We start from the raw sequence: 27,676 nt of genomic DNA, 5'->3' as shown, positions 1-27,676 counted from the left end.
AACTTTGCTTCTTCTCGGGAGCAGTTGATAGGTCTAGCAGGTACTGGTGGGTGGTGTTCTAAAACAGGGCCTGGTCCCAGGCCGTGTTGCTGGGCCCCACAGACTTGTAAAGGACAGACTTAGATGAAGCATCTCCATCAATGGTGTTATGTTTTGAGTCATTTTGCCTATACATTTAGCACCTTATTTTTCCTGCGAATTCTAATTCAGTCTAATGTGTTAAACACCTTTGATGCCAAACACACGACTGAACAATTGCAAGCCACAGATCATATACTCAAAAAGTTCACACATGATATTTTTTTCATTTGACCTTATAACTGCATTGGCTTTGTGGTTTATTGTCACTGCCTGGGGGAGGTTTCAAGGTCTATTTTTCTTTGTGTCATCTAAAGGACAAGAACACTCCTGGTGTGTATCTAAGGGGATAGGCATGTTGGTGGTGAACCTTGGCGTTTCTGCTTGCCAACCTTTGGAGGTACTCAGTGGGCCAGTAATAATTCGGAATATGTCTTATAGAGTATAAATATCTGAAAACCAAAGTTTCTGCAATTTCTCTAATTCCTGACTTGATCAGCATTTGGGCCTCAAGTCTAAGTTTGTTTTCTGTTTTCGCTTGGGCACGGAAGTCATTGTAAGAATTTGCAAGGCTAGTAGAAATCAGTGGGCTAAAAGGAATCTGGCCTTTGTATGTATGTGTTTACTAGATGCAGGCTAGGCAGGCAATAATGCTTACGTAAGGAGCCCGTGAGGCATCTAGAAAAGGGACCCTTTTCCAGATTAGTGAAATTTAAACCTCAGTGTGAGGACATTAGGCACATTAGACCGATATTCTCCAAATGCGTTTCTTTGCATTTATCCATTTCAGCTTTGAAAGTGGTCCCTGACCTCTGCCCCTTTGTTCAGAGCAGTGACCCCCAGAACTGGCCTGGCACCTCCTGTAATTTGCTCGCCTCCCCCAGCCTGCAGATTTTTCCCTGCCGGGTTGTTTCATCCTTGCTTCACCACTGCCGCCTGATGCTCCTGGTCTGACTCGACTTTCATTGGCTCCCATGAATATCATCTCTCCTGGGCCCCAGGCTCCTAGTTCCTGTCCCTGAAAGTAGGTCTGGGCTTCCTGGGTCAAACAAAAATGGTATCTACAAATTACTTTGTCTCAAAGAGTGTTTCTAGATATAGTTAGTGATCAAAAATGTGTTTCCTAACAAGAGGAAAGCTTGTGGGTAAAGCCTTGATAGTTAAAAAAGATGTTAAGGGGGGGTGCTTGGGTGGCTCAGTCGGTTGAGCGTCCAACTCTTGATTTTAGCTCAAGTCATGATCTCAGGGTCAGTGAGATCGAGCCTCATGTTGGGCTCCGTGCTCAGCACAGAGCCTGCTTGAGATTCTTTCCCCCTCCCTCTGCTCCTCCCCCACCCCTCTCTTTCTCTCTCTCTCCCCCCTCTTCCCCCCCATAAAAAAAAAGATGTTAAGGAAACATGGTTCAACATCTGTGACCCTGACCTTATCTGAGATGTTTTCTTGTCCTTTCTTCCCATACCTCCCAAAGAAAGGTACCAGAGTTCAGAACCTTGTGAGATCCACTCAGTTTCAGCCCTGACAGTGGGTGTGAGGAAAACAATAATTACTGAATTTAGAAGCCTATGAAGGTGTCATTTTGACAGTACTGAGAACTGAAGTTTTCTGTTTGCATTGCTTGCAAAAGCATCTGCAGTTTAGGAAGTGGAATATTTCCGAAGCTTCTTTAGTGACATGGCTTGACCTTGATTTTGGAGGAGTAAAAGTCAGTGAGAGGATGTGAAATGCTCAGTTTGCATCGAGTGAGTGCTCATAGCAGCAACTTTTTCTAGGGGTGACAGAATGGGTTCCAGTTGGAATATGGGAAGAAATGGGGCGAAGAGTTGCATCTTTGATTGATGCAGTGGTTAGGGTCTGGCTGCAACTTTTCTGGAAACTTAAATTTGCTCCCCAGGGACCCAGTTTGCATTCACACCTGTCAGGAACTATCATAATGACACATGAGACAGCTATGCTGTTTACAGAAAAAGCTAGAAGTTTGTGTTGCTAAGTAAAAGCCCTCCAGGGTAGGTATCCACGTAGTGGTTCCTGCCAAGGGTTATTGTATTTCTTTTCTCTCCACACTTATGTACTTAATCTCCCAAAGCCAGAGTTGCCCTTACATTTCATTCTTAGTTACTTGTAAGATAAACTAGTAATGCAGGGAGGAAATGCGCACCGTTATTAATTAAAATTCCCAGGAAACGGGACAAAATGAAGAGAGAAGTGCTTTTTCAAAATAGTCAGTGTGGTTTGCCACATTGCTTAAAGAATCTTAGACCCACATACACTTAGAGCTGTCGCTTTGGGGCCCTGTACCACCTCTCCTTTCCCCACCTCAGGTTTCAGCAGCAGCTGTGGTGGACTGTTCTGGTGCACTAAGCCTGCTTACCTTCTTTCTGTTTTTGCCTCAGGGCTTCCTCCTGAAGCCTCTGGAGTTTACTCAGTCCTTGCCCCAGCTTGTCCTTAAATGCAGGGGAGTTAACACCCTGTCAGCTAGTGGGTCAGAGATTTGATGATTAATTGTTCTAACCTGTAAACCTTTGGAGGAGCAATTCGAAGCGCATTTTTCTATGTTGCTCAGAAACCCTCAGTGGGACTGAGCCCATTGCTTGACATGGTGGATCAGGAATGTATTCTTCCTTGGCTTTTCTTTCTTCCTTGACTCAGTCTCCTGTCTTCCTCATTCCTGCTTTCTGAGATCACCTCCTAAAATATCTTATCTTAGGTTTTGTTCTGGGAGAAGCCAAATTAAGATGACTGCCATTGTGGTATGATGAAGAAATCATTAGAAGCATCTCCTTCCGCATCTCCTTTTAAATCCCTGCTGATAAAGATAGTATTTCCTGATTTTTTTAGAATTTGGAAGCCAGAAAAATGAAACCATGAAAAGAGGATTATTTGTTGTTTTTTTTTGTGTGTGTGTGTGGTCATGTCAAAATAAGATTTTCAGACGCTCTGCATTCAGATGATTATGACTTTAGGAAGTTAGTAGCACATCCTTCACACCCCCTTTTCAATTATTGCCATGTCAATAGGAGTTTGGCACCTAATGGCTACTCCCAATTCAGAGCCACATATGTAGAATTAAAACAGGAAATGAGGAAGAGTCATCTGGTCAACCCCTCTCCCTTCAGACAGGAGAGGAGTTAAACTCAGTTGTCTTGTTAGGGACCAACATGAAAAGGTACTTCACAGTGAGTTTAACCACCATGAAGACCAACTTCTAGGAAGACTAGTTCCCTTGGCTAGGTCCCAGCCAATCTGGAATTTTGGCCTTATTTGTTAATGATTATGATAAGGGCTAACTTGGGTCTCCAACATAGAACCCTATGCTCACAGTCCTGAGGCTTAATCTGGTGCTGAACTCTGAGTTAGGAGGTGATGAGCAGCTCAATTCCATTGTGCAGAGCAGTACCCAAACGTTCTTTCTAAAGAGATTTAGTAAATGCTATTTGGATGGGAGCGTGTTAGAGATAATCTGGATTTCCCCACGAGCAGGCTTCTGTCAGATATTTTCTGGTGTAACCACATGTCTAAAGATAAATAGGACTTAGACATGCAGTTTTTGAAAGAACCTTAGTATAATTTGCATTCCATATGTAATTCATTACAAATGTATTCCCGCTAGATTATATCATTTTATATAGCTACATAATTTCCTAACTCCCGATTGCAAAACAGCATTCTAAAATGACTGTTTAAACAAATATTAGTAAGACTGTAAATGGACTTATTTGTCATTTTATCAAACTAATTTTTGAAAATTCTCCTCACATCCTTTGTTATGTGTCTCTGCACACGGTAATCTCTTTCCAGTGTTGTCAACTGACTACCTCCTTGTTTGCTTGCTCCATTGAAATTGTGCCTTCATCAGGATGAATGTCATGACATTGGTGTCTTAGGTATAATCAGAGGGTAAAAGGCATTAGAATGTGTTTCATTGAAACTCCTTGACCAAAGATGAGGTTGATCCCAGAATTCATAGAACTCTTTCATGTATTAAAGAAATTGGGGAGCGCATTCTGTATAGTAGACACTACGGTAGAATCAACAGTACATCAAGGTCTAGTTCCTGTTCCTCTTGGAACACCTGTTCTCACCTGATGGTGGACAGCACTGTGTGCTAAGTGCTGTGATGTGGCGACACCTGGACCTGGGACATCTTGCAGCAGGGATCTTATAATCTGACCAGAGCGGGGTGTGCTTTCGGCAAGGCTTCCGAGTGAGGAGATGCCTAGGTTGGCTTTTGAATGATTCAAGAGAACGAGGTAAGAAACCATTTTTTGAGGAGAAGGGTTCAGTGTTTTCAGGAACATAGGGTAGCAAGTGCGAGTATGTCAGGGTACAATATGGTATGGCCGGAGTGTGTGGTGTGAGCATGTCAGGCAAGAGATGAGGCTGGTCACATCAGGATGTGGTTTATACTTTACCTATGAAAGAGTTTGAATTTTATCCCAAAGAAAGGGAGGTGTTATCCATGTCGTTTAAGTAAAGCATCATAAGATTTACAGAATATTTTGGTATTAAAATGGAAAGATGTGGGACTTGAGAGGTGGGCACAGCTGGAAGCAGGAAGACCCAGTAAGGAGGCTGTCACAATAATGCAGGGAAAAAATAAGGAGAGCCTAACCTCCTAGGGATTGAGAAAAGAGGAGGAGTTCAAAAGGTGCTGGGAATAATAACAGAATATGGGAGTCAGTGGTGAGAGGGAAGGGAAGAGTCAAGAATGATCTTTGAATCTCCAAATCAGACAACTGAGTAGCAGTGCCATTCTGTTTTATGGCACAGGGTCTTGGAATTCCAGACTTAAGTTTGACCTGAGCATACTTATTTATGAATTATCGGAAAATGGGAGGTGGTTGAAGCTAAGGGAGAACTGGAAGTAGAATTCTAGAAAATTGGAGAGGTGGCCAGAGAGTTTCCAACAAAAGGGAGGTTTAAGTGTCAGAGGTAATGAAAGATGAAATTCTGTTTGATACAATGACAAAAAGGTCATTGGTGATCTTGGTGAGAATAGTTTGAGTCAGAGATGAGGGTAGAGGGCAGATTGTGAAGACTGAATAGTGTAGAACAAATGAAGATCAAGAGTGTAGACACACTCTCTGAATGTCCACTATGAAGGAAAAACGGAAATAGGTTGTAGCAGGGAAGGCAAGAAAAGTGATGGTACTTCACAACATTTGTGTGTTAAGGGTAACAGCCAGGAGAGAAGAATGGGTTGAAGTTATAGTCAAGAGAGTATACGGAACCAGGTTCATAGTGAGGCCTGAGAAATTGGGGTTCTGAGCACAGATGAAGACATCAACCTTAGAAGGAATGGAATGGAAAGAGGTCCAATTTGTGGGATGGAAAAGGAAATTCAGGGAATATTGATATGTTCTCCTCCTGGGGAGTTAGGGTGTGAGATAATCTGTTAATGGTAAAAGAAGAGGGATGAGGTAGGAGTTTCAGACTGATGAAGGTTTGTGTGGACTGAGGAGAAACTGATGAAAGATACAGAAGGATTGCTGAGCAGTTGTTATGGGCCAAGTTTTTCTGTCACCCACAGATTCATATTTTGAAGCTCTAATTCCCAATGTAATGATACTTGGAGGTGGGGCTCCTAGAAGGTAAGTGAGTTTAGATGCGGTCATGAGAGTGGAGCCTCTGTGGGAAGGTTAGTGCCCTTATAAGGAGAGGAAGACACACCAGAGCTTGCTCTCTCAGCCTTATGAGACTATGGCAAGAAGGTGGCCATATGCAAACAAGGAAGAGGCTTCTCACCAGACACCAAATGTACTGGCACCTTGATCTTTGACTTCCCACCCTCCAACACTATGAGAAATAAATGTTTGCTGTTTAAACCACCCAATATATCATATTTTGTTATAGCAGTCTGAGTGGACTAAAAAGTAGTGTTGAGAGACCAGTGGAGGTCATAAGGCTGCATCTGCATAATTTTGATTTAAAAAAACCAGGAGCGCCTGGGTGGTTCAGTTAGTTAAGCATCTGACTCTGGGTTTTGGCTCAGGTCACGATCTCAGGGTCATGAGATCAAACCCCGGGTTGGGCTCCGTGCTCTGCGCGGAGTCTGCATTAGATTCTCTCTCAGTCTCTCCCTCTGCCCCTCCCCCGCTCAAATAAATAAATAAATCTTAAAAAAAGAAAAGAAAAGAAAAGAAAAGAAAATCCGACCTGTCAACCCATTCTGGTGTAGGGTGGAGAAAGTTTTTAGGTTCCACCGGTGTGTGGATGAAGTGAACATAGGAAAGACAAATGTATGGGGTGAGATGTTTAGGGTCTGGAGAGCTCGGCAGGGCCAGAGAGCAAGTGAATGTGAATAGCCGAGAGACCCCTGTAGAGCAATAAACAGAAGAGGCGGTGTCCTTGGGTAGGGAGCCTGGTTTGTCCATCCTTTTGCTTTCGCTGTCCACTTTGACTTTTTTTTTTTAAGAAAAAAATAGTAACGTTAATTTATAGCCAGTCACTTGCAACAATTTCCCCATCCAATTTTACTTTACTTTGATTTCTAGATTATTTTAACAGTGTATCCTCATCTCAAACTTACGATCTTTTGAAAAAGGATTGTATTTTATTTGGTAATAAATTGTTTGGTGATAACAAGGGAATATAAACATTATTTCATGGGATCAAATTTTCAAAAGGAGGGGTACCATCTCTCATGAATATATGTAAAGACATTTTTCAGGCAAATTTATGCAGATGTATAAAATCCTCAAGAATGAACACCAGAAAAATGATACGTAATGATTGAGATAGTGTCATTGGCAATGGAAATATACAAAAGGGAAGACATTTAAATTGGTGGATCTCATGGAAATTGTGATTCACTCTCCTGTGCATAGATTCTAAGTTATCTGAGTTAACAGCATTTGTAATGGTACTAAATTTAGAAAAAAAAAATATGAAGAGGAGGGAAAATGCTGGCATGGTGATTTACAGTGACACACAGCTAAATGCCTATGTGTGAATGTGTGACCTCGTGATTACACTTTTGTATACATGTCCTGGTTTGCTAATTCCAGTCACCAAGTTTAGTGCACTTGTTAATGCTTTTTTTTTCTTTTACTTAGTTCAAAACATCAACAAAGTCCCTTTATTTTGGATGCTTCATCACAGCTCATTATACTCAGTGTCCTCCCAAGCCTTTCTGTCCTGAGGCTTTTTTGAGGGCGATGTCCATGCAGGAACAATCCAAAGGCAGGCAAAAGAGCCCCTGGAGAGAGATGAACAGAATGAAACAGAGTGTTCACTTTGCTTCTCTGAACTCAACCAAGCCAAGAGATTGAAGCACCCCCCTGAGCTGCAGTAGTAAGCCATAAAGAATATTCATTGCCTTATGAAGATTTAATTTTTGAAGTTCAAATAGCCTATCTGTCGTTGTCAATTAATTTGTACCAAGAGCCCAAGGGTGGTTGGCATGATAATGCTGATACTGTGGTGAATTTATCTGCAGAACAGATAAAATAATTCATCCGGACTCATATATTACCTAATTTTGAAAATCTGCCTGTTACTTTCTTTTTCGTTGGAAAATTGGAGTGAGTTTTCCACTTACAGATTTGTCAAGTATATGAGTTTAGCCATTACATTCTGACCCAACAGTGTAAGTACTGGTTCTTAGCACTTTAGCTGGTGCTCTCCTTCCATCTTTTTCTTCCAGGATGGTCTCTCTGTGGTGGTACGAGATGACCACATTTAACACCTATGAAGGAAAGAAACAATCTCTGAAACAAGTCTTGTGCTGATGATTTATTACTGTTCAATTTGGGATCCCCAGTAGAGGATTATGGTAAAGGTGGCACTGAAGTCCAGGCAATGCTAGGAGAGTCTGATTGGGCCCAGGCTATTCTTAGGTTAGTACATTCTGGCCAAATGGGATTTATTGGAGTTGACATGGAGGACACTTTTCTTTGTGTCATCAAATCTTCTTTTTTCCCCTCATATTTTTCCCCCACGATAGTGTTAGCTAACCTAGCTCTGAGAGTAAGATCAGGGCACTTTCTAAGCCCAGGTTATGTCAGGTTATGACTATGCTGAGCCATGTGACACCAGTATGAATAGCCACAGACTCTCCCACTATGATGCTTAATAGTGTTCAAGGGGAGTGACTGGTTGTTTAGAGATGGGAGTGGGATTGGGGTGGGTCTGAGGATTAGCTGAGATTTCATATTTTGGTAAACATCACCATAAATCAATAACTAATATGAACACTTATCCCTGGCCCATAGAATACAGGCAGAAGCTCTCCTTGAGTTGGAAGAAGTGCCATTTTGGAAATATGTACCAGCTGTTTATCCTATCTACTGTGGAAATAACTTCTGCCAAGTGCTGGGTGTATAAACACAAGGTACATCAGTATTTAGATTACTTTCTTTTCATGTGAAACAAGATCATTCTGAGAAACGAGAGTAAGAGATATGGGCAATGTTATGTCACCCAGTAAAAGTAGATCTCACAGAGTGAGTAAGTTGCTTTATGGATGTAAGGTCAGCCCATAGAATAAAATGATCGTATAGGGCATACGCTTTTCACCACAAGCCTGAAGAACTGTATGCAGTTGCTTATAGGTGTGATATTTGACTGTTGTGGTCCTAGCCTGGTGGTCTTCTCATTCAGGTGCCTACTAAAATGGCAGTGGGATTTTTGGAAAATATAGATGGTGGAACCTCTATTGAGCTTGGGTTTCCAGAGTGTAAATGGATTTTTAAAAAGTCCCACGGGTGATTCCGATCTGCCATTGCTGAGAGCCATTGCCTTTGATGCCATTTTCATAAGACTTTCCCAGAAAAAACTGGAGACAAGAATGTCACAGTCTCCGTTATTTAGATGTGGAAATTCATCACTCAGAGAAAGTAGATTTGCCATGCTTATGAATAAATGCAGTGTTGCTAATTTATTAGCAAATATATATGCTCATTAGCAAAAACTACGAATTAAAGCAACTTTTTGAGTGAGAGGCCACTTTCTGCGCATCAAATTAACAGATTAAAAAAATTAGACCCCTAGGTCCCCCCCTTGCCCCATGGCTAGTGATAGGGCTATGAACTAGCTCTTCACATTGAACTAACAGGTATGTAAATTGGTGGAAATCTTTCTGTACAACATTTGGCATTGTGATCAGGAGGCTTAAAATGTTCGTACACTCTGACCCAAGAACATTTGGGAGTTAGCCCAAGAAAATAATCTGAATTGCAGACGACTATAATTCCAACATTATTTATAAGAGCAAAACACTGGGAACTGCATATTACATTCACATGATGCAGTATTATGTAATTGTAATAAATTATGAGGAGTTTTTAGTAATGTGGGAGAAAATACTTGCGTTGTCTTTGTTAAGAGAATACAAAAGTTTACATGGAACACATTTTATTATTTATTTATTTGAGCTGGGAGGGGAAGTGGGGGAGGGAGAGAGAGAGAGAATCTTAATCAGGCTCCACACCCAGAGTGGAGCCTGACATGGGACTTGATCTCATAACCCGGAGATCATGACCGGAACCAAAATCAAGAGTCAGGTGCTTAACCAACTGAACCACCCAGGTACCCCAGGAACATGTTTTAAATGCGAAACAAAATGCATACAGAGGAAAACACTAAAGTAGTAACAGTAATCATGTTTCAACAGTAAGACCACGGATTTTTCTTCTTGTCTTTGTACTTTTCTGAATTTTGCAAGTTTTCTACAGTATCACTTTTTAGAAGAGTATATTTACTCAGAAAAAAATAAATATACTCCTTGGAAATGTTTGAAAAACAAAAATTTTCTGGAAGAATTGTCAGTGGAAGATCTCATTACAAAGTGGAGAGTTGATCTGTAAAGGGAAGATTCATGAAAAATTGCAGTAAACTAAAAAAATGCTTTAGTTTCAAGGATAAGAAGCAGCAAGAAGCTGGATCATAAGCACATGTTTTGGGGGAAAGTGTAGTGAGTGGATGAAATAAAGCTCAAGTAGGATAAGAAAGATACAGAGACGGCAGTAAACAAGAAGATGGAGGGCAAATATAATGAAAAATAGATTTATTCTCTTTGTTTATGGTTTCTGAGTTGTGTGAAGTTAGGAAATTTCCCCATGATTTCTAATCTTTCAGATCATTCTGTTTGCTTTATATCCACCAAGTACAAGGTTCAAAATGAAATAAACACAACCAATAAGAGCAGAATGTGGAAGGAAATAAATGACCTCTACTTTCTATGAAGTTAGTTTGGTCATCCTTTCTCCTACTGGAAATTTCTTCTTCTCCACCAACTTTTAGTAGCTGATTTGCTTGATGGAAGATAAGGTAATGATTTCCAAAACTGCTGTTGGTTAATGTTTTAATATTCTAGTAGATAATTTTTTTTTTAAAGTAAGCCTGTATTAGTTGAGGCCCACAGACCATCTGCCTGACATTGTCTTTTAGTTGAAGACTTTGAAGGCAAGCTTTAAAGGTACCTTATAGGAAAAAGCTCATAATTTCTCATTAAGTTAGGTAAATCTGAACATTTACTAATAGTGCTCCTTTTCCTAATGCCTGCTGATAGTACTTTGAGAGCAACGTGTTTATGAATTCCCCTCTACCCCCCGTTTTCTGAAATGAACTATTAGTATCTATTCATATCTCTTTCATTGTATGTTAATATATCCAAATTTGTCGACACAGTCCTTCCATGTTTATGTGATCCATAGGTTTAAACAGGTGGTTAGAGGAGCCCAAGAAACCCAGGGAACCTTATGACTTGACATTATTTCCAGACTGACTAGTTATTAGTTTACCATCTTGTAGTGTTTTATATTTATTTAGAACTGACTGGGTGTTAAAGAGTAACTTAGAGGAACTATTAGAAATAATTTGTTTTAAACTACTCTTTATGAAAAATTGTAATATTATTGCCTTTCCCAGTTTAGGAGAAAAGATTTCTGAGGTACACAAGAGCAGAGGGTCAAGTAGTATTTATAGCTTTGCTGTTTACACATGCTTCAGAAATGCAGTGAGTTTCATGTACTGTAAGGTACGTGGCACCTAAATATTTATTTGGATATTGCTAATTTTTTAAGTTTATTTATTTACTTTTTTAGTAATCTCTATACCTGACATGGGGCTCAAACTCATGACACCAAGATTAAGAGTCCCATGCTCTCCCAGGCACCAGCTAGGAAACCTCCGGATATTGCTATTTTTAATATTCAATCTATCTTTCTTAAATATTTGAGAAATTGCTTTCTGTTGTTAGGAAAAATGTATTGCCAAACAACTTTGCAAAGGCCAGTAGAGAGAGAGAGAGAGAGAGAGAGAGTGTGTGTGTGTGTGTGTTTCTTTATGCTTAGTTTCTTTATGCTTTTGGATTTATGAGACATGCCTGCAGATATAAGGGATTATTAATTTTTTTCATTCTCCTCTGTTTTCTATCAGTACAAATGTACATATGTTATTTTTGCTATTTGTCCCCAAATTTATACTATTTTCTATGGCAATGACTTATTATTATTTTTTTGAATATTTGATGCAAGAATCACTTCTGAGAATTGGAATTTAGATCAAGTAGCTCAGCTTGTTTCCGTTTGTGCCTCTTGGGGAAAGGCTTTGGACTTAGTGCTCCAACTAATTTTCCATCCAGTACTGCAAAGGAAATGACCAAACAGATTGGGAACTAAGAGAAATTATATTGAAAATTCAAATCTTCATGAGGAAATCCTTATGGACTCTGCTAAAAGGTGGCGAACAATTTTCTCTTTGTAGTGATCTATTGAATTAAAAAACTCAATAGGGTTGAAAAAAAATTTTTTTTAAGATTTTATTTATTTTTTGAGAGAGGGAGCACAAGAGTCGGGGAGGGGCAGAGGGAGAAGCAGACTGCTTGCTGAGCAGGGAGCCTGACTTGGGGCTTGATCCCAGGGTTCTTTTTTTTTTTTTTTTTAAGATTTTATTTATTTATTTATTTGACAGAGATAGAGACAGCCAGCGAGAGAGGGAACACAAGCAGGGGGAGTGGGAGAGGAAGAAGCAGGCTCATAGCAGAGGAGCCTGATGTGGGGTTCGATCCCACAACACCGGGATCACGCCCTGAGCCGAAGGCAGACGCTTAACCACTGTGCCACCCAGGCGCCCCGATCCCAAGGTTCTGAGCAGAAGGCGGATGCTTAACCAACTGAGCCACCCAGGTGCTCCAAGTTGAAAAATTAAAAAAAAAATTTTTAAAAATCATTTGGGCTTTGAAAAAGCAGTATGCAGTTGGCAATTTATGTGTTTTTAGTTTACCAACATTTTGTTTTTGTCCCTAATCCTTGGTTTCAGAAAATAAACAGGCTTATTGTGGCTAAAAACTTACATAACAATATTCTGGCTTTAATGGAGATGGAAGGGGTGGGGAGGGGATTTGCTGTAACTGACCACCATTTTCGTTTTGTCAGCATTTTGTGAAAGATGAGTTAAGAGAAATGACACAACCTAGTGAGGTGCCTTTTTCTGAGTCAAGTTCTGGACATCTTTTTCTAGTTGCCTTGTTCCTGCTCTAGTAGCATCTGTATTTTAGTTACTTTTGCACCTGGGATTAGTTAGCCTAAGCTGCTTCAACAAAGAGACCTCCAAGTAAAGATGCCTAAATAAGATGGAGGTGTCTTTCTCTTCCATTCACAGTGCAGGAGAGAAGTCCAGGCCAGCAGAGGTAGGACTCTCCACCGTTCATTTACTGACTCAAGCTTCTCTAGCCTTATTACTCTTCATCCTCCATCTGTGTGGTGGAAATTGCTTCATCAGCACCACATCCAAAGGAATGAGGAAGAGAGAGCATGTGGTGGGGAAACAGTATCCTTTCAAGGACATGTGAAAGTTGTGATGTGTCAGGATATGTGATGTATAAGTTGGATGCATTACTTTACTTACATTCTGTTGGCAAGAACAGGATCACATGTAGCTGGAAGGGAGGCTGTGAAATGTAGTTTCTAGTTGGAGAGCCATTTGCCTTGCTAAAAGAAGAAGAGGGTGGAATGCGGTTAATTGCTAAAAGGAAGAATTGGAGAATGGATACTAGGGCTTTCAATCATCTCGGCCACATAGAATAATAGAGAAGTCAGCATTGTGCACCCAAACCACCATTCTCTCCTTACTGCTCACTGAGTTGCAGAAACTGAAAACTATCAACCTGAAGCCTAAGACCATTCCATTGCCTGAGATAATCCTGCTCAAGTCCAGCAGTAACTTAAAAGTTCTAGGTCTACTGCGGGTGGGATCTAGAATGAGCATGGCTACTGTAATCTTAGTGTTTGGACATCGGTCAGATTTTCCTACTCCCCTATTGAGGTTGTAGTATGCTTAGTGCCTGAGGCTGCATGAGATATGATAGAACTTGAGACCATGGTCCCCTCAGGGCTATGTTGTATTGTGGAGGTCAGCTTATATCATACTTGCTTACTCAGCTTTTTCCAGTGTAGTCATTGAACTTGTATTTTCCAGTTATTGTGGTAGGTACTGGGTCACGCAGGGGTTTAACTCCTATTTACATGATGAAAAAGACATAGTTCCTGCCCTTGAAAGATACATGGTCTGGCACTTTTTTCCAAAGGGAGATAGATATGTCTTCAAAAATATATTCTGAGGCAACAAAGTTTTAGGAAACATCCCAGGACCCTAACACTACTATACATCGCTCATACACCAATATCCCCTTTGCTTGTAGATTCCTCACAAGAAAAACCCCTACAACTGACTTAAGTCCAGCTCATACCTGTGTTCTTGACTCTCCTTTCCATTTTTGTGGCTTGTTTCCTAAATCCACAGCAACCTTAAAATTGACCTTACAGACTCCTGGAGATCTCGAACATCTACTCACCTAGGCTGCATGGATTATGATGGAGAACTCAAAATGGGGATTTTCTTTTCATGTGTGTTATTTGGTTCCTGCCACCAGTACTTTTGGAGGATGTTCGATGGAATGAAGCATTTGGGTACAAAACTGAGTAAGACATGGTTCTTGTTCTTTAGTTGATCATCTTGTAGTGGAAGAAGCAGGTTTATTGGACAGAGTACACTGTCATGTAGTAGGCCCATTAGTGGAAGTAGAGGAGGACAGTGTATAGAGGAAGGAGTGTTTAATGTCTGAGGGAGTTGGAGGTCTTCATGACATTACACTGGGTCTTAAAGAGGGGATGAATTCACCAAATACAAAAAGGCAAGGGTGGAGTGTGGCATAGTGGAGGAGACCTCCCAGACAATGTGAACATTGTGTGCAAGTGTATGAAACTGTGAAAGTTTGTGGAGTCTTTTCTCCTTCACCTCCCACCCCCAAATTATCAGCACATCGTAAATTGTTTTCTTTGAAATACAAATGTTAAAGCAACACCGGTATGTCATACCTAGGTTATTTAATTTTTAAGAATCTAAATCTTAACGGGACTGCTCTCCCAGACAGGGCATGAAGACAATTTGGTGTGGACTCTCTAGGGATGCTCAGGTTCTGAGTTTTCTTATATTCAGAAAATACTCACATTTCATTTTGTAAGCATTTTGTTTGTTTGTTTGTTTGTTAGTCAGTACACTGTTTTGGTAGCCAAAGTGCAGAAGCAGCCAAGGAGTTCAGGGCCATCATGAATTATTTACATATTTATTGGAAACCACCTATGTGCAAGGCTCTGTGCTAGGCAGTGAGGCTCTGATGGGGAGTAAGAAGCTACATGATTCCTCCTTCCACAGAACTTCCATACTGGAGAAAGGTTTTAATTCATCAGTCTCACTAATGCGTATTCATGGAGGGTGAGGTGGGAGAAGGTGGAGGGTTCCAGGCAAAGGGCTCAGAATAGACAAAGCAGGGCTGTGGGAGGCGGTGTGATGTATCCAGGAAGACCGGGCTGGCTGTGGGGAAGGGAGTGAAGGAGACGGGGTGCAAAATGAGGGATGCTGGAAGAGAAACATCGAGGCCAGGCTAGACCATGTTAAAGATTTGGGTCTTTATCTTAAGAGTAACCGGAAGCCTTGAAAAATTTCAGATAGGATCTGACACAATCTCATTTTTGTTTGGAGGAGATATTAGTAGGTACCCTGTACACATTTGTAGATGTTTATTTGATGGCCAAATGGGTCTGTACATGAAGTGTGTTATCAAATCAGAGAGAAAAACTTCTGGGAGGCAAAAACACAAATTTCTACCTAAAAGTAGTAACAATATAGAAAAGAAAACTTCACAAATTTTACATTAAAAAAAAAAAAAACAAACCCCAAAACCCTCAACTAATGTTTACACCTTATGGCAAATTAGGAACTGTGGGAAAGTGGTTTGCCCAAGGCCGTGTAGTAAGTTGGTGACTGATTCATTTCCGCCCTGCTGCATGGGTGAGATGGAGCCTTTCCTCCCCCCTTTCCTGCTTCTCATCCCCGCTGAAGCTTTGCTGATAAAGGAATCAGATTACTGTCCACCTGTGATGGCAGCCATCTCCTTGGTTCAGTTTCTGTCTTTAGGATCTCTGGTATTGCTACGGCCTGTCCCTTGGTCAGCTTCCCAGAGGATGCAGTCCTGTCCTGCTGACACTCGAGTTGCCAGCCTCTACGGTAGTGCAGAGCACGCGGCAGTTGGGAAGCTATAATTGTGAAATTAGCATGAATAATATTAGCTAACTGGTGTATTGGTGACAGTGAGGGGCCAGTTGGACAGGTCTGCTCAGTTCATTTTGGAGAAGCGTGGAAAATAAAGTTACGTAGCGTTGATGAAAAATTGTGGCTATATGGAACGTTTTTGCCAAGAGGTTGGCATTTTTTTTAACAGAAATTTTGGGAAGTGAGAGACTTCTGAGTAATATGTCAATCACAGGGAGGGATCTGTCATTTTCTGTCGAGTTGAATAGGCCAGGGGAATTTTCTACCTGACTTACACTCACTCTTTTATGAATTATGAAGTATTATTTTTTCCTGGAGCCATCAAGAATGGCAGGGAGGAAGGGAGCTAGTCCATATATTCATTCTTACTTTGAGTGTCTCTAGGGTTTTCTGTCTCTGCCTTTTTATCCCTGTCTCTCTCTGTGTCTGTCTTTCTCGGGCTGCTTTTGCATCCTTGGGAAGAACTAGTAGTGGCATGCGTTACAGGATTTTCATGGGGACCTTTTCTTGGCGGTGGTTGGTGACAGGCTGGGGCAGTCCAGGAGTGGCTGGGGGGTGCGTAATGGAGGTCAGAATTCTATTTTGGGAAAGGGCCAGGCCGTTGGGAAGGCCAGTGTGCGAGTGCTGGGTGTCCGGGGGTGTGGGCATCTCATGGGCTGGGGCTCATGGGAAAAATGGGGAGTTCAGCGTGGTGGCTGAAGGGTCGAGGTGTTGTCAGGCTGAGGAGGCCTGGGTATGCGTGCCAGCTTCAGCATAAGGAGCAGGCAGCCTGGCCAGATGAAGCAGGTAGGCAGCCGGGAGGAGGCTGGCATGAAGTTAAGTAGGGCAACAGGAGACAGGATGCTGATTTCAGCTCTGCTGGCTGAAACTGGGGGCCCAGGTGGGGATAGAGAGGACCAGGCCAGCATCCGGGGCAGGTATGAGGAATCCCACCCCAGAGGCAAAGAGCACCAGGGCTGCAGGCCAGGACTGAAAGAAGCAGTTGATACTTGTGGAACACTGAGTGTGCACCAGGCACCTTTCTGAACACTGTCTTCTCTCAAGGCTCTTTATCTGCATGATAATCTTAGGAAAATCCTCATTTTATAAATGAGGAAGTAGAAGCACAGAAAGGCACCGTAGCTTGCTGAATGTTACCCAGCTGGGAAGTGGCACAGCGGGGATACGCGGGCAGCCTGCTCCTAACCACCCTGTTCCAAAGCATTCCTCTCACACCATGCCTGGGGATACTATTCATGCAAATGGCAGTGTGTTGGGGGGCCTTGGAGCTGGGTGAGTTAGGCTGCCCTGATGCCATACTACTTCTCTTAAGAAAAGGCCAATTCTTTCTGCCTTCTCATGTGCCAGGCACTTCCCATGTGCCCTTCATATATTAACTCATTAAGTTCAGAACTGTTATTATCTCCATGTTACAGATGAGGCTCCGGGAGACTCCAGGATCTGCCTCCCTAGGTAGTAAGGTCTAAATTCAAACTCTGAAAACTGTTAAAAGGGAAATCAATTGCAGTGTGTTTTGTTTTTTGTTTCGTTTTCCTTTGTCTGCCCTGCGTGCGGGTCCCACCTGTCTGAAGCACATCAGGGAAGAAACAGGGGTTACGATATTAAAGCTTGCACTGCCACACAGATTTCTAGAGGCGAATGAGTGGATTCATACTTGCAGAGCAGAAGAGGGAGAAAATCATCTAGCACACTTTGTTCACTTGGTAAAACTTAAACAAAAAAAGCAAACAACCCCAAGGCTGAATTGGCAAGTAAAGGCCTTGGGTTTGTGCTCTAGCCCATAGAGCCAGTGAGAATGCAGACACTGTTCCTTTGTCTTTTCCCTGACCTCTTGGAGTCCTGCTGTAGAACATATAACTAAACTGGCTTAGAAAAGTTAAATTCTGGAGCAATCTGGATGGAAAATCTGATAGCAAATTCCCTTTTGCTCCCCAGTCTTTGCCAGTTGTCTTGTTTGTGGCTATCTAGAACTCAGAGCTAATCCACCGGCTCTTAGCTTTTCTCTCTTCCCCTCCCTTCCCAAACAAATGGAAAGGAGAAACGCTTGTCCTTCGCATTCCACTGCGAATTCCATGGGTTTGTTGGACCACAAAGCCCAGCCCAGGTAAGGAAAAGGAATTCCATGTCCCTACGTTTGAAGCCAGCAAAAACCAAACTCTTCCGTTGAGATACTAAAGAGAGCTTTCCTGGTTTTTTGAGGACCATAACATTTCCTCCACTGAATTGAGCTCAGTTGAGACATTTGTCAAGTTGTAAGAACTATCTCCATACCAAGAATCATAGGAACTTTACAAAATAGAATTATACAGGCAATGCCTTTTCATAAGGTCTTTGGACTTTGAATTGTTGATAGTAACGAGAGGTGACCTGAATGGAATTGGGTGAGATGCACGTTCCACAGAGCAGCCTCAACGTGGGAGGCAGCCTTTTTCGGGGCTATGCGGTTTTGGACGCTCCTCAGTATGAGAGGTAGGTGTGTTTCTGGAAACACCAACACAAGATGAGCCACAAGGTTTTCAGACTTGTTCTCACTGTAGCCTGATGTAGGAGAAGTAGACTGGGGGTGGGATGGTTTCTCTTTCATCTGCTCAACCAGTCACTTAACTGGAGAACTCTTCAAGTCAGAACCAAGGGGGTGCCAGTCCCTCAGCTGTTTTTCACGCCTTGCTGCAGTGAGAATTAAAAGTTGGCCCTCAGAACTTAGACCTGCTGGAATCCTGAGTCCCTTTTATCAAAAGCTAGGGACTTGAGATGATCTGCAACGGGCCCAGAAGTCTCCCAGGGCCTCTCACTACTTCTCAGCCCGCTCTCAGTTCCGAGAATCTTGGGACAGAGGGCAGTTCCAAATTCTCTTGGAGTGATGAGTTCATTTTTCTAGAACTTCCTCAGGGTTCCTTTGGGGAAGTCCAGAATGAATCTCTCTGTAGGGTTTCTCAGGAACTCTGGGATTAGCTTGAGGACTGGGTTGAAGTCTGTAGGTGACTTGCAGACGCAGTGCTTATTCTGTGTAGATCGAAATCCTAGGGACAGACTCCCGAGTCTATTCACTGATTTCCTTTTGGCTTTTGGGTGACCAAATGACTTGTGATGATACCGTTTTTAGAATGAAAGTAGAAAGAGATAGGGGTTTTCCCACCATATTTTACCATATTCCTGCTGGGAACATGCCCACTGCTTCTCCTCCCTTATCTTGAAAACCCCACCAAGAAGAGAGTTGGGGGGCGCCTGGCTGGCTCAGTTGTAGAGCTTGCGTCTCCTGATCTCGGGGTTGTAGGATTGAGCCCCACGTTGAATGTAGACATTACTTAAAAATAAAATATTTTATTTATTTATTTATTTATTTATTTATTTATTTATTTATTTATTTATTTATTTAAGGGAGAGAGAGCGAGCGCATGCGAGCCGGGTCTGGGTGGGGGGCCAGCAGCGAGCAGAGGCAGAGGGACAAGCAGACTCCACGCTGAGCACACGGCTTGCTCGGCGCGTGGCTTAATCTTAAAACCCTGAGATCATGACCTGAGCTGAAACCAAGAGTCGGACGTTCAACTGACTGAGCCACCCAGGCACCCCATAAAATATTTATTTATTTATTTATTTTAAAAGTTTTATTTATTTATTTATTTGAAAGAGACAGAGATAGCGACAGGGATAGCGAGAGAGAGCACGAGCGGGGGGCAGCGGGGAGAGCCCCAATGCTGGGCTTGATCCCTGAACCCTGGGATCATGACCTGAGCTGAAGCCAGATGCTTAATTGACCAGGCACCCCCCCCAATAAAATCTTAAAAAAAAAAAAGAGAGAAAGAAAGAAAGAAAGAAAGAAAGAAAGAAAGAAAGAAAGAAAGAAAGAAAGAAAGAAAGAAAGAAAGAAAGAAAGAAAGAAAGAAAGAAAGAAAAAGAAAGAAAGAAAATGGGAAGGAAGATTCAAGTATAAAACATTATGGCTTTCAATATAGCAATTTAACCATTCCGGGTATTAAAATGAGGGCTGGATCAGGTAACCTCGGAGGTTCTCCCACCTCTAACAGTTTTTGGTTCTGAGTCCAGCATTTTTTTTTAGTGTCCTTGGAAGCAGACCAAGCCAGCCTGCACCTGTTTCACATCTGTTCTTAGTCCTGCAGGGGCTGGATATAGGGGTGCAGAGAGTAACTGTAGGATGCTCTGCTCGATCCAGTGCCTCCTTTCTGATGTCCTGCTTGCTTACTTCATGTATTACTATATCCCTTAATGAGCCTCTGCTCCTTAAAAACTTCCTTTGGACCCTCACATTAGCTGCCAGGATCACTCCAAGGCCAAGAAATGCAGGAGAGGAACTGAGCCATGTCCAGTTTTCCCATAGGGAGCAATTGCTCTCATCTGGGTGAATTATGGAAGTGGACTGCCTCTTGTTTTGCCCCTGATTTAGTTGCCTATTTAAAGACACTTAGGAAATATCTGCACTCTCAATTGAAATGGTAAAGTAAGGAAATGATCTAGAAAATCTTAAGGAAAGAAAAGACCCTCTTCCCTCAATTTTCTAGAGATTCTGGCTAAACTATCATATGGCTGTAGTTAATTATAATAACAGGATTTCATACAAGACTTTGAGCCTCCAGATCCTTTGACACGGTCCTCTTGCTTTATGGAGGGAGAGCTGAGGGTCAGCTTGGCAACTGACGCGCTCCAGGGCACACAGGTATCAACAGGGAGAGTGGGCACGGGGTTCTTTCTCTGAAATCCTGCCAGTTGTCCCCGTCCTCTCTGCCATCCTCCCTCTGGGTAGGCACAGATGACATCCTGTATGAACCCTACCATTTTGCAGTTCTGAAGGACAGATGAGTCCCTTTGCCATCTTTTATATTTGAAAGTGACTAAATATTGGTGCTGTTTCCAAGACGCGCAACTGTGATTGAAAGACATCAGGGGGTCAGTGCAGACCTGGAAGAACTGTGCTCTGCTCAACAGTTGTAGCTCTCGTGTTGCTGTTTGTGACTCAGGTTTGTTCCTTTAAGAGCTACGCTTCTCAGAGACAGTGGCTAGAAGGACGGGCCTCGTTTCCTGGGTCCACGGCCAGCCAGTTACTCCTGTGCTGAGCTCCCGTGAACTGCAGCCAGTGCCTTCCGGCTGATAAAGCAGGCTTGTCACTGATAAGTGTTTATGTTGCACTTTGGATTTCAGAGTTCTTTCTTGGAGTTATTTCTTACCTCCGTTTGGCAGGTGAAGAAGCTAAAGCCCGTAGAAGTGGTGACTGGTCCAGAGTCACCCAACCAATGCATGGTGAAGCTGATACTGGATTCCGAGCCTCTGAGTTTCTGGGTCCTTGCTTACTCCAGTGAGTCATGCAGCTTCTCTAGATTATGTGCTTTGCCCATCACCAACTTCTTTTTTTCCAAATCTAGCTGGCTTCTCTCATAGCATGAGCTCTCCTGTTTCAAAGCCGCGGAACGTTATTGGTTGACCAGAAAGCAGTATCTAAGTAAGCTCCAGTGTGGGGCCGGTCCTAAGTCAAACTGAGTTGTGGTGTGCTGGGAGCAGAGAGAGGGAGGGGACTTTTCCTTTTTGGGTTTTGGGAAATGATCAGTGCTGTTTTAGGAATATTCAAGGTGTAAGTATTGGAAAGGGGATGAAGGATTTAAGTGAAAACACCAGCTGTCACAGGTTCAAAATGTCAAACTAAAAAGATATTAAACATTTTCTTCTAAATAAAAGCCTTTGAGAGGCTTTGGGCTTCTTTTGCAAACTTCACTAGTTGGGTCACAGAGGTCTTTTCTTGCCAGTGGGGCAGAGAGACTTCAGTGAGAGCACTGAAAACTTTTACAGTAGAAATTCCCACAAGAAATCTTACCATCTGTTTAGCATATCCATTTTTCCTTTACCTTTACCTGTTTTTTTTTTTTAATTTTAAATGACTTATTGCCCGTGTGACTTAAATTGCATCTGTTAAGCACAGAAGTTCCTATCTATTTGCCTGTCTTTGTACAATATTCTCTGAAAATAAAATTCCTCCTTTGCTCCCCCACCCACTGTGCATTTAATTAAGAAGGTGAGCAGTTGTGTTTAAAGTATTCAAGAGTCTGCCTTTCCAGACATTCCAAGCAGCCTCTCAGATATTGGTAAGCGTGTATTGCAGAGCTACACCGTGCAGGCGAAACAGGAAGCAGCTCCTTGCTGGGTAGGATGCTCTGAGGCGCCCTCCACTCTCCGAGGGAACACTCTTCAGCTGACTGAAGCAGGGAAGCCGAGCCAATCACAGGCCGCTTTCCTAGCTCAGTCACCAGTCTGTGGTTGAGGAAGGGTTTTGCTTTTTTATGCTCTGTATTGGGAAGGCAGATAAAATGCCAGGGCTGGACTGCCTCTGGGGATAACCTCACCCTGTGTGATGTGAATGAATAGCATCTTGCCTAGTAAATCCCCAGGAATTGATAAGGCAAGCGCAGTTCTTCCAACAGGCCTTTTCTGTCTTGTAGCTGTAGCTGTGGCTTCTGTAGCAATTTTATTTTTGCCTTGAAAGAGGTGCTCTGGATTATCAGACCTCCATGTATGACAATTTGTACCTGCATGGAATTGAAGACTCGGAGGCTGTAAGTATTTTCATAGATAGCTGATTCCCTCTCCCCTCCTCTTCCTCCTCCCACTAACCACCCCCCCAACCCCATTTCTTAGGCAACGCAGGGAACATGGAGCTGAAAGCCAACATCGTTCGGGTGCTTGCTAGCTGCTGTGTCAATGTTCTCTGTATAGTTCAGAGTGAACTGAAATTATGCTTCATTATATAATTTCTTGTCAAGCAAAAAAGAAATTAGGGTGATAGCAAAGCCATCTAAGAGTGTGAGCTGCTTGTGATTTATACATTACTCAGTCCACGTTTGATCTCACAAGGGGTAACTGCTCCTTGTAGACTGGCTTCAACTATACAGAAAGTGCCGATGTCTTGCAATGGAAGGGTTCAGAGAAAAGCTCATTCATTATATAATACACATTGTTTATCGAGCTAGCATGAATGGGACTTGCTCAGCTGTGGCTGTGTTCTGTGCTTTCTGGCCAAGCAAGTGGTGCAGACCTACTGCTTCTTTGTTAAGGAAATGAGATGCAAAGGTTGTGGTCACCTCACAGCCCAGTGCAGAGGCAGAGGGGAGTGTTCCTGTACTCTGCCCTGGAGACTGAAGTAGGCTCACGTGTGTTTTGGCTCAGAAAACTGGACTCCTTTCCCTCCGTAGGTCAGGCTCATGGAATCTATTAAAATCAGGATGAAAATTGTTTTCTGAAATCCCTAAAATCATACCACCAGGATGTTAGCTTTTGAATATAGGGGAAAGCTGATGACTGAATCTTGCTTTCAGTATGTGCTCGTGGTAGTTCTTGATTTTTCATTAATCATATAGAAACCTTGCCAGGTAAAATGATTTGGGGTGGCTGATGGGACCTGCCGTGGGGAGTCTGAGTTTTATATGAGTGCAATGCCATACATGCTCCTACATTTGAAACAGGAATGTGTTATGTAAGATTCCCTGGCTAAACCACCAAATAAACAGACTATAACAACAACAGCAACAACAACAAAAAGCCCTATGGTACTCGTCAGTGCAGACCTATGTATCAAAACGATGTGCTTTCTATGAAAGATAGCAATCCTCTGTTCTGATAAGGCATTCCATTTTTTCCTTCCTGTCTGTGCGTTAGCTCTGACTCTAACTCTGTTTCTGCAAAGTCTCTCTGCATGTTGCCCAGCGTGCTCGTAAATTATCACACTGCCAGCTTATTGCAAGGGACTGTGGTTTGAAACCTTGTGGCTGAAATAGAGAAAGTCCACACTTGCGAGTGGGGTGGGAGAACGGGAAACGCAACTGTAGGAGTTCAGTAAACCAGCTTCCCCAGCGGGGTTCTTCAGGAGGCCTGATCATTTCTTATACCCCTTATCTCCACACTCAGTTATGAAACGTGTGATGCCTTATTGAATTGTAACTTTTATTTGCGACCCTCGATTTTAACTCGGGCACTGTATTGCACTTACGTGGACGGGAGTTATTTCAGAATCCCCAGTTATTTTGGAAACCGGCTGGAATGAGCAGAGTCGGCTAGGAACTAATGTATCCAGCACCTCGTTCTCTAGAACTGTATAAATTTCAGATGCACTGGTTCAGAGGGGAGCCATTATAAGTACGAAAACATTTTTTTCTCCTCCTTTTGGTCCAGCCTCACAGGGCGGCCGCATCTCCCTGTGGGGTGGGAAGTGAGGAGTGCGGTGCTTTGACTCCAGCGGTAGTTGATGGCGGGTAGTGCTAGGTACTGCAGTGCTGTGCTCCTGGTGACTCAGTAGTGGCCAGCAGCCTGAGATCCTCGGGGATCTGCGGAGGCGAGGAAGGTGGGAAACCCAAGGAATGCAGTGAGGCATCCGGCGGGTCCTCACTTGAGAGTATGGGAGGCTTTCGGTGGGGTGGAATTGACAGCGTGTCACTTAAATCAGAGGGGAAGGCAGAGGTGTTTGGAGGGGTGAACTGACTCAGAATGCTCATTTGAGTTTATTTGTTTTTATAAGGAAGAATAATGTGATGTGTTACCCACGATGGTGTGACCAAAGCTTCAAGCCAATGAAGAAGACTAGGCCTAAATAGCTGACCCGGTGAAGTGAGACATAAAGCCACACCTGGAGTGCCACATCCTCAGCAGTCTTTCTCAGTGCCAATGCATTTATGGCTGTAAGTGTGGGGGTTCGCCCAGACTGGAGCAGAGCTCTTGGAGCAGGGCTGCTGGATAGGTGTGGAGAGGCTTTTCTCAGATGACCAGCTGCAGTCCAAGAATATACAGGCACTAAAAGCTGAGTACGGCACTATCTCGGGGGGGTTGGGGTGCCATCCGCCTATGTCCTACCGCTCTGTGCTGTTGCAAATGTCTTTGTGGGGTGTGTGGGGGTTTAACATGTGATAAGTGATTGTATTCAGTGTGTTCACACAGTGAGTCTGTAATAAGATCATCTTGCCTAGGGACTGATGAAATTTTATTCTGAGTAAGGATAAAGCATTATTATACACTGTTAGCACCTCATGTCCCGGCAGTAGGAGAGAGATTTGGGTCCTGTTATGTAAGGTTTTTCTTGAGATTCTGGTCCAGGGATATTATCCTTCTAATAGTGTAGCTTTTTGCTTGTAACCTCGGCATTTCACACAGTGTATGTGTAAGGAGAGAGGGACAAGGGCCATGTGGGAACACGCCTGAGTCTGGGCATTTTAGATTCTTGAGTCCTATGGAGACTTTGGGGAGAAGTCCATTTGCTTCTGTGCTGGTTTCTAGGAGAGTAGTTGATTGTTTGCATTATTCAGAATACAAGGAAGTGCAAAAGATGATTCCGTGCTCCACAGCAAGGCTCTGCATAGGAATGAGAGATTTCACACGAAACATCACGTTACTCCTCTTGTTACCTTGACATGGATCATGCAATGTATGCTCCTGAATGAGCCCATACCCAGACCGGGCCAGTTACGAGAGATCGTGCACACAGACTTGTACCACGTTGTCTTCTGTGTGAAGGTTGCCTTATCCCACCTTCACTACCTGCTCTTGCTCTTAATACGGGTCCGGGTGGCCAAGATGCTTTTCACCGACGGAGCCTCCAGGATACACTACATGTTTTTTACCTGATGCACAATAGATTTTGATAGATCTGCTCCTTGGTATACATGTTTTATAAACAGATTCATTGTATATGTTGATGTTTGTGAAATGACGAGTAGATTTCTTTTTTCATTCAGCAGGTTTATTACACAGACAAGAGCAGGGATGTTCTTATGGGGATAAATGGAAGAAGCAGATAAGGAGGAAAAGTTACCTAAAAATCCACCGCGAGATAATCACTGTTAACATATTGATTTGTATCTTTTCCGACTCTCAGTGCACATCTCTGTGAATATGTCCTTCTAAACCTGCCACAGTATATTGCACCCTCTGCTGTGAAGTGGTGTTCTCAGCTGATGAAGGATTCAGCACCCCAGAACCAGACTGGTCTGAGTAAGAGGTGCTTGCACAGCTTAAAGCTCCTCCATGGGCCTTCTGGAATTTTGAGCGATTTAAATGAAATACGGATTCTTAAGAGTATTTTGTAAAGTGAAGCCAGGGCTGTTTGCATGTAGAATTAGTAGTCAATTTCTCTGACACGGTTGCCTCCATCTTCAAATGCTTAAATTCTAAAGTGCTTTGAGGGAGAGACCTGATCTTTCTCAGTGAAAAAGCTAATCAGATCATAACTCAGGGCATTTGCTAGAGAGGAAAATATATTCTTGTGACTGTTTTCAATCCTAGAAAGGAGGCTAATGTTTTTACAAATACTGCTAGAAATCTTACTGGTGTAAAAGTTAAAGTGAAGGTAAATTTTACAAACTACGATGTGTATGTAGTATCTGTATGTGCATATAAAAGCACGTCTTTAAATTTATATGTCTCTATACATTATTATAGGGATAACTGTATGTTAATTATTTAACCTATTCATTTTCTATAAGCTGCACAACTATGAATGTTTGTCTAAATGTCTGTGTACCCCTAGTTGTACACACACTATACACCCTGGTACCTTCATATGTAGATATGCTCCCTGCTTTGCTAATTGATGGTTAATGCTAAGTGGGAGATTTCTGCCATACAGCTTTTAGAGGAGGAAAATTAAATGCTTGTGACATAAAGGAGGATACCCGAGAGTGTTGAAAGGCACACATCCACAAGAGAATAAAGACTCGCTGCTGTCAAAGATATGATGACGTTATTTTAAATATGAAGATATGTCCTTGTGCTTGCTGGGAAGGAGGATTAACTTCAAACAGAAGGCTTTGTGTGTTTAGGGACCTTTGGAAAAACACTGTAGGGATATTAAGGATTAGATTCCTTTTGGAAACGAGAAGACTGGAGGTCTTTATGGTTTGGGAGATCAGAGGACCTTTCGGGGTCAGAAAGTCTTTGTGGTCTATTTCTAGAGAACGAGACCTGTTCTGTTAAAGAATCCAAGGTCTGTTTGTTGGCATCAGTGGCCAGAGAGGAAAATCAAATGCTGCTCATGGTTTGTGTAAGAATTTGAGGAAATCCACTCGTTTGACTCAGCTGAGTGATTCTGGTATTTGTTCAGAGTCTAAATGAGTGATGAACACAAACTTCTGTTCAATCAATTCTTAGCAATGGTGGTTTTCTAAGATGTATATTGAAATGATTTCTAATATAACTGTCATTGAGCTAAGGAGAGAAACTCCTTAAATCTGATCAGAACCCATGAATTTGCCTCTCCAGGGTCATCAGTCTAGCTACTTTCTTTGTCATTTCCATTTTCAAGTGACAGTGGGATGTGTTAGGACCAGTTCCCCATCTTTCCTCTGGGACTTATGCATCTTCTTTCCTGCCGATGTTTTTCTTCCTATGAGATTATGATGAGTCAGCCAGGATTTTAGAATATCGTCCCGTGTCTCCATATGTGCTTAGTGAACATTACATTTTTCTGCCGTACAAGATAGTCTGTAGGAAGGTCAGCAACAACTAGGGTTATTTTAGGGTAAAGGTGGGCAGGCATCCTCGCCTTAGCCCTTCCGTTTCTATCAGAGCTCGGCGCGGACCTTACTTCTAATAGGTGGGTTGTTCTCTCACTATTCTGTTCACCGTCGCCGTTTAATATCCCTTACCTGGGGAAACTGAGGCAGCTGAAGAGCACAAGAAGACAGAACTGGACTGTTCCCGTTTTCTGTTCCCTCTCTTCCCTCCCCCACTAGTCCTTGACAGTGAGCATCACGTCACGAGCTCAGATACCCGTGAAGCTAAGTTACACATTATACCAAGAAAGTTCTGTAGATATAGACTCTGCGGCTGATCTAAATCAGGCTGATTTGCTTGCTTTTTTACTGTGCTTGCATCAGGCCTTGTTGACTTTAAAAACAGAAACAGCTCTAAGCTGCCACCCTGCTAAGGACACTGGCAGGTGCTCTTACTTGAGACAGGGCCCCAGGAGGCCCCTGCTTAGTGTGTAGACTCGAGGGAGTGTGCAGTTCATAGAAAATCATGGCAAGTGGGTTGGGAGTTGTAGATTTTTATGCCCTGGGCTTTG

At 42.7% G+C, this 27,676-nt stretch overlaps 1 protein-coding gene across 1 annotated transcript in view; it reads left to right on the top strand.

Moving 5' to 3' along the window:
- Window positions 1-27,676, top strand: part of CACNB4 (calcium voltage-gated channel auxiliary subunit beta 4) — a 235,831-nt gene that overhangs the window by 83,410 nt on the left and 124,745 nt on the right. The window lies entirely within an intron of this gene.

This window comes from Ursus americanus, chromosome 1, assembly GCF_024610735.1.
Source record: "Ursus americanus isolate L20-20 chromosome 1, mUrsAme1.1.p, whole genome shotgun sequence".
NCBI classification, from domain to species: domain Eukaryota; kingdom Metazoa; phylum Chordata; class Mammalia; order Carnivora; family Ursidae; genus Ursus; species Ursus americanus.
Note: the sequence above shows the minus strand (reverse complement) of the source record. Positions and strands in the feature narration are given on the sequence as shown.